Here is a 5,556-nt window from a genome sequence, read left to right as displayed (position 1 = left end):
ATTTTATAAAATAAAAGATAAATATTAAAAATTTGAAAATAAAATTTTTAAAAATAGTTTCAAAAAGTATTTTCGAATTATAAAAAAAAAATTTGAAAAAAATTAATAATAAAAAAATTCAAAAAAAAAATCAAATTTTTTTTTTAATAAAAAAATTCAAATTTGAAAACATACAATCTAAAACTATATAAAAAAAGTTTTATTTTGCCACGTCAAATAAAAGGAAACTCTTTTAAGAGCAATTCAAATTCATAATTACAAGGAAAGTTGTTTTTTGCCACGTCACACACGGATTTGGGTATTATTGGGTTTCTTTTTTTTTTTACGACCGCATGTTAATTTTACTCCTCTTAAAAAAATAAAAAAAAAATTCGAAAAAAAATTCAAATTTATTTTTATATAAAAAAGTTCGAATTTGAAAAGATATAATCTAAAACTATATAAAAAAGTTTTATTTTATTTTATTTTATTTTTTATTTTTTTTTAAATTTTTTATTATTTTTAATTTTTTTATTTTTTTGTATATCTAGGGTATTAGTGTCATTTTACCTGTTAAATGAAATATTTTGGTCATTTTCTTGTTTGTGATCTATTTTTGTGACCAAAACTTGAAAATTGTCTATTTAGAAGAATTGCTCTTTTCAGAAAAGAGGAGTAAAATTAATAATTACAAAGAAAATCTAAGCACAAACTCTTTTAAGAGCAATTCTCCTAAATATACTATTTTCAAGTTTTGGTCACAAAAATAGATCACAAGGACGAAAATGACCAAAATATATCATTTAACAGGTAAAATGACACTAATACCTTAGATATACAAAAAATAAAAAATAAATAAAATAAAAAAAATATATAAAATAAAAAAATAAAAAAACAAAAAAATAAAAAAATAAAAAAATAAAAAAAATAAAACTTTTTTATATAGTTTTAGATTATATGTTTTCAAATTCGAACTTTTTTATATAAAAATAAATTTGATTTTTTTTTCGAAATTTTTTTTTATTTTTTTAAGAGGAGTAAAATTAACATGCGGTCGTTAAAAAAAAAAAGAAACCCAATAATACCCAAATCCGTGTGTGACGTGGCAAAAAACAACTTTCCTTGTAATTATGAATTTGAATTGCTCTTAAAAGAGTTTGTGCTCAGATCAACATGCGGGCTCGTAAAAAAAAGAAACCTAATAATACCCAAATCCGTGTGTGATGTGGCAAAAAACAACTTTCCTATTGGACGATTTTCCAACCTGACGTGGACGTCCTCCCTGAAGCTCATATTCCCTTTTTATTACTTGTTTGAAATATATTAGGAAGTAAAAGTTCTTGACATTGAGCTATTAAATTGCTGATGTTGACAAAAAAAGTTGCTGATAATTAATAATTACAAAGAAAATCTAAGCACAAACTCTTATGCAAGAAAAAATAGTTTTTGCTCAATGTCAATAACTTTTACTTCCTAATATATTTTAAACAAGTAATAAAAAGAGAATATGAGCTTCAAGGAAGACGTCTACGTCAGTTTGGAAAATCGTCCAATAGGGAAATTTCTTTTTGCCACGTCACACACGGATTTTGGGTATTATTGGGTTTCTTTTTTTTTTACGAGCCTGCATGTTGATCTGAATGGTCCAGGAAGCTCATTTCCGTTTGTTCTTCCTTTTCTTTGTTTCCGATATGAGTTATTCAACGACCTCAACTGAGTTTTCCTTATATGTGTCCTTAGGTTTTCCTAGACGACCACCGTCTCTTGAAAGTCCAGCGGGTAACACCTCTTAACGAGTTCAATTGATACTGTTACCGCTGTAAATCATTGCACTGAATCGGAGCTCCCGCTACTTAGTCTTCAATTCTATATCAACGTCTTCTACGGTACTAAAAGGTTGTATATATATATAGATCCACAAAGAGTTGTTTATATTTTATTGTCCTTCTTGCTTTTCGTAGCTTATTATCTTTCCGGTGATTTGAAGGCAGGCCGGTGTCGTAAGACTGTTGTCACCCGTGTTTTGCGTTTCTGGGAAGCAAGAAATGTCAAGAAGGGAGGTGATCTTATGGGTGTGTACTTGACTTTATATTTATTTTGTTTCGAGTCTAGAAATAGAACTAAGTTTCACCCTTGCTGCAGAGGTAGCCCAGATACATGTACATGTGTTCTTATATATTAGGATCACATACTCAGAACTCATATGCTGAGGAAGCCCATGAGAGATCACTGCCACGATGAGATGAGTTAGTGGGTAGAACCTTCACTTTTCAGCTGACTCTATCTGAGTTCAACTTCACATTAGAGCTCAATCATTCACCATCTCCCGCATATTTGATAAACATCAGCAGCCGCAACTCCCGAGCTTTTCAGAAGAAGTAGGCACACATCTAGACAAAAACAAACCTAAGCAGAACAAATTTTTTCTGCTGTTTAATATTTGTCATTTTTTGTCCTGGAGCCGGATTGGTCTCAACTAATCCATCTGATAGGATGATCCGTGATGCCTCAGATAAAACAACTGCTGAGTGATAGTCTTAGGGTTGTTGAAGGAAGTAAGGCTGATCCACCTCTAGCCACTGGTGCAGCTGTTTCAGTTGGATACGTACGACTCAAGGATCCACCCACAGAGGATGTGCGTGAAAGAAAGAAGCCATGCATTTCTTAGCTTGAGAAAATAAGAAGGACCTTAGCTCAAACTCGATTACCTCACCTCTATCGTTTCCCTGTTTATTCTACAGTTTAAATATCTTAATCTCCGATATATTCTCTAATGCAAACCAGTTTCAGGGTATATTTTATCCTTGGTTTTTTGTTGTTGTTAAGACTAGGAAGTTGGTGTTTTGTTTATAAATAAATTTTTGTTGGAATATGGTTGTGTTAATGATAAATTTAAGCTTCAAGAATAGCATACAGTTAACGATCATATGGCATCGTCGTTTTCATATCATCTTTCTCAGGGACTTCATACATTAGATCATGCCAGTTCTTTTTTTTCACTTTTACACTACTATAAGATCTTCATTATAATGAAGCAGAGGAACATACAGATAAGTATCAACCTCTAAAGTAATCCGTGAAGATTAATAACCATATTCTAGCTTCCTACTAAATATCTCAAGAACTTCATCATCATCTGAAGTTTATCAAATCTGGAACATTTTAACTGTCTGCTTGCGAAACCTATAGAAACAGATTGATTAGCATTTTGGTTGCCTCACATCTCGAAAGTCTTACTGTAGATACCTTTTGTTGGTTTGTTTTGATTTAGTTTGGTGTGCTTCTGGATTTTGTACATAGTGCATCATCAATTTCATGCAGTGAGTTCATGTTGGAACAGCAAAAGATTCGCAATGTAAAAAATACATTTTCATGGAACTGCAAGTGAATATATTTGTAAACATAATAAATATACATAAACCAACATAATAAATATATATATATATATATATATATATATATATGAATATGAATATTTATATAAGATTATGAGACATCACTTTTTATGATACAGTCTATTTTAAATAATTTATATCTGTTTTTCACTGCCAAAATATGCAAAGTATATTTCATATTTTTTTTTCTCTCAGTTATAAGACATCACTTTCGATGATATTGGTCTATTCTAAATAATTTATATATGTTTTTCAGAAACTATATTCTGCCAAAATATGCAAAACATGTTTTATATTCTTTGGTCTAGATTATAAACATACCGAAGTATATATATCACTTATATATCTGATTATATTTTTAAATAATATTCATTTGGTTTATGATCCATTAGAGATTCAAAGCAACACAAATTCACTTTTTAATTTTGTAAAGATAATATTGAGTTAAATGAGATACTACAATATCTATTTCCACAATGTAAAACGTAATATCCTTTTATTACAAAGTATTTTGAAGCACTAAATGTTAATACAAAATACTTATATATAGAAGTAGAGCTGGAAATTTTAATCATTGCCCGCGGGCCCCGCCCCGTTTGACCCGCCGCGGGGCGGGTGCGGGTCGAACCATTTGAAATTTTTAAATCGCGGGTGCGGGTGCGGGTCGAGATTATTTTGAGCGGGGCGGGTGCGGGTCAGCCGAATTTGAATCGCGGGTACCCGCCAACCCGCAAATTAAAAAAAAAAAAAAGAAAAATTTGAAAAAAAAAACATTTTTTGTAAAATATATAAAAAACAATAAATATTTGTATAATTTTAATTATAAATATATTTTTTAATAGTATTTTTTAAAAATAACTATTATATAAATAAAAAATAATTATTTTTAATTAAAATAATTATTATATAATTAGAAAATAATCATTTTTAATTAAAATAACTATTTTTAATATAATTAATATTACCCGCGGGTTTGGCGGGTTACCCGCGGGTTTTGGCGGGGCGGGTGCCGGCGGGGCGGGGCGGGTTGACCCGCGAACCCAGCACTATATAGAAGGCTAATATATTTTCACAAAATTATTAATATACATTTTTATTTATTATACTTATTTTTTCTAAAGTGCCACGGCAAAAAGAGTATTTCATCTATTAATTTCCATAAAATCTACATTATAATAGGGCAGTTGCATCACTCCTGATGCGACACGTCAGTGATATGTGGATCCCACTTTTAAAAAGTGTGAAAAAAATGTTAAGTCTGTGACTCGAACCTGGGTTATTGAAATCTAAACAACAATATTTATACCACTGAGCTAAAGGATTCTTTGTACATTGATGGATGAAACAAATATATATTTATGAAGTTCGAAAATCTTTGCTTCTTCGGTTTTCTCTGTGGACCCCACACTTATTTATTTTATCTAATGATTTAATAAATACTTTATAACTCACGTTTTGACATGGGATTCGTTAAAAAAAAAGCTCAATAAACCTCTTTGGTCTGTAAGCGTTCTCTTCAATGGAAGTTTAGGGCTTTCAATTTTTAATCATCGGTTCATGACTCATCTAAGAAACACAGATTGACTCTTTGAGTTTCATGAATCAATTTTTCTTCTTTAGTCTCTACATCTCCCCATCTTTAATAAATTCATCATCGGTTTCTTATTTTGCCTGATAAATCATGATTGTGTGGTTTTAATTTTCTTTGGTCATCCTTAGCTTGCACCCTTCGATCTAACCAAGAAGAAGAAGAAGACATTTGTCGTTCAAGATGCCATCGAGGACTCAGCTGAGTCACACTGGAGACATACTATCTGTTGTCTGATTGTTCAAGAAGAGTTTATGTGCTGTGAAACATATTTGTTTCTTTTCATCACTTGCTTTGTTTAATCTTTTTTTCCGCAAATAATGATGGCCTTGACAGTTCATTCACGGGAGCCAAGAAGTAAAAGAAGAAGAAGCCAGTGAGTGTTTGACATTTTCTGTCTTCCTGAGTTTTTTTTTCCATTCATTAAGCTTGGATTTTAAAGATTATGTGCCTCACATTCTTTTTATTTTGATGGTTGTTAGGTTGAATGAAGATCATTGAATAAAGAAAATGTTGATGCTCCTGAAGATTTGGAGGGTACTTTATATTTCTTTCTCTGATAATTCTAGCGACATAAATTTGAACCTTACAGAG

At 30.7% G+C, this 5,556-nt stretch overlaps 1 long non-coding RNA gene across 1 annotated transcript; it reads left to right on the top strand.

Annotated features, from left to right (window-relative positions):
* Positions 1 to 1,972: 1,972 nt before the first annotated feature.
* Positions 1,973 to 2,805, top strand: LOC106317442. Its single transcript, XR_001265136.1, has 3 exons — positions 1,973 to 2,051; positions 2,122 to 2,357; positions 2,492 to 2,805. It is a non-coding gene; the product is annotated as an uncharacterized LOC106317442 (long non-coding RNA).
* The last annotated feature ends 2,751 nt before the right edge of the window (positions 2,806 to 5,556 follow it).

The sequence above is a fragment of the Brassica oleracea genome, chromosome C9 (genome assembly GCF_000695525.1).
Source record: "Brassica oleracea var. oleracea cultivar TO1000 chromosome C9, BOL, whole genome shotgun sequence".
NCBI lineage: Eukaryota > Viridiplantae > Streptophyta > Magnoliopsida > Brassicales > Brassicaceae > Brassica > Brassica oleracea.
This window is presented reverse-complemented; position numbering and strand designations above follow the sequence as displayed.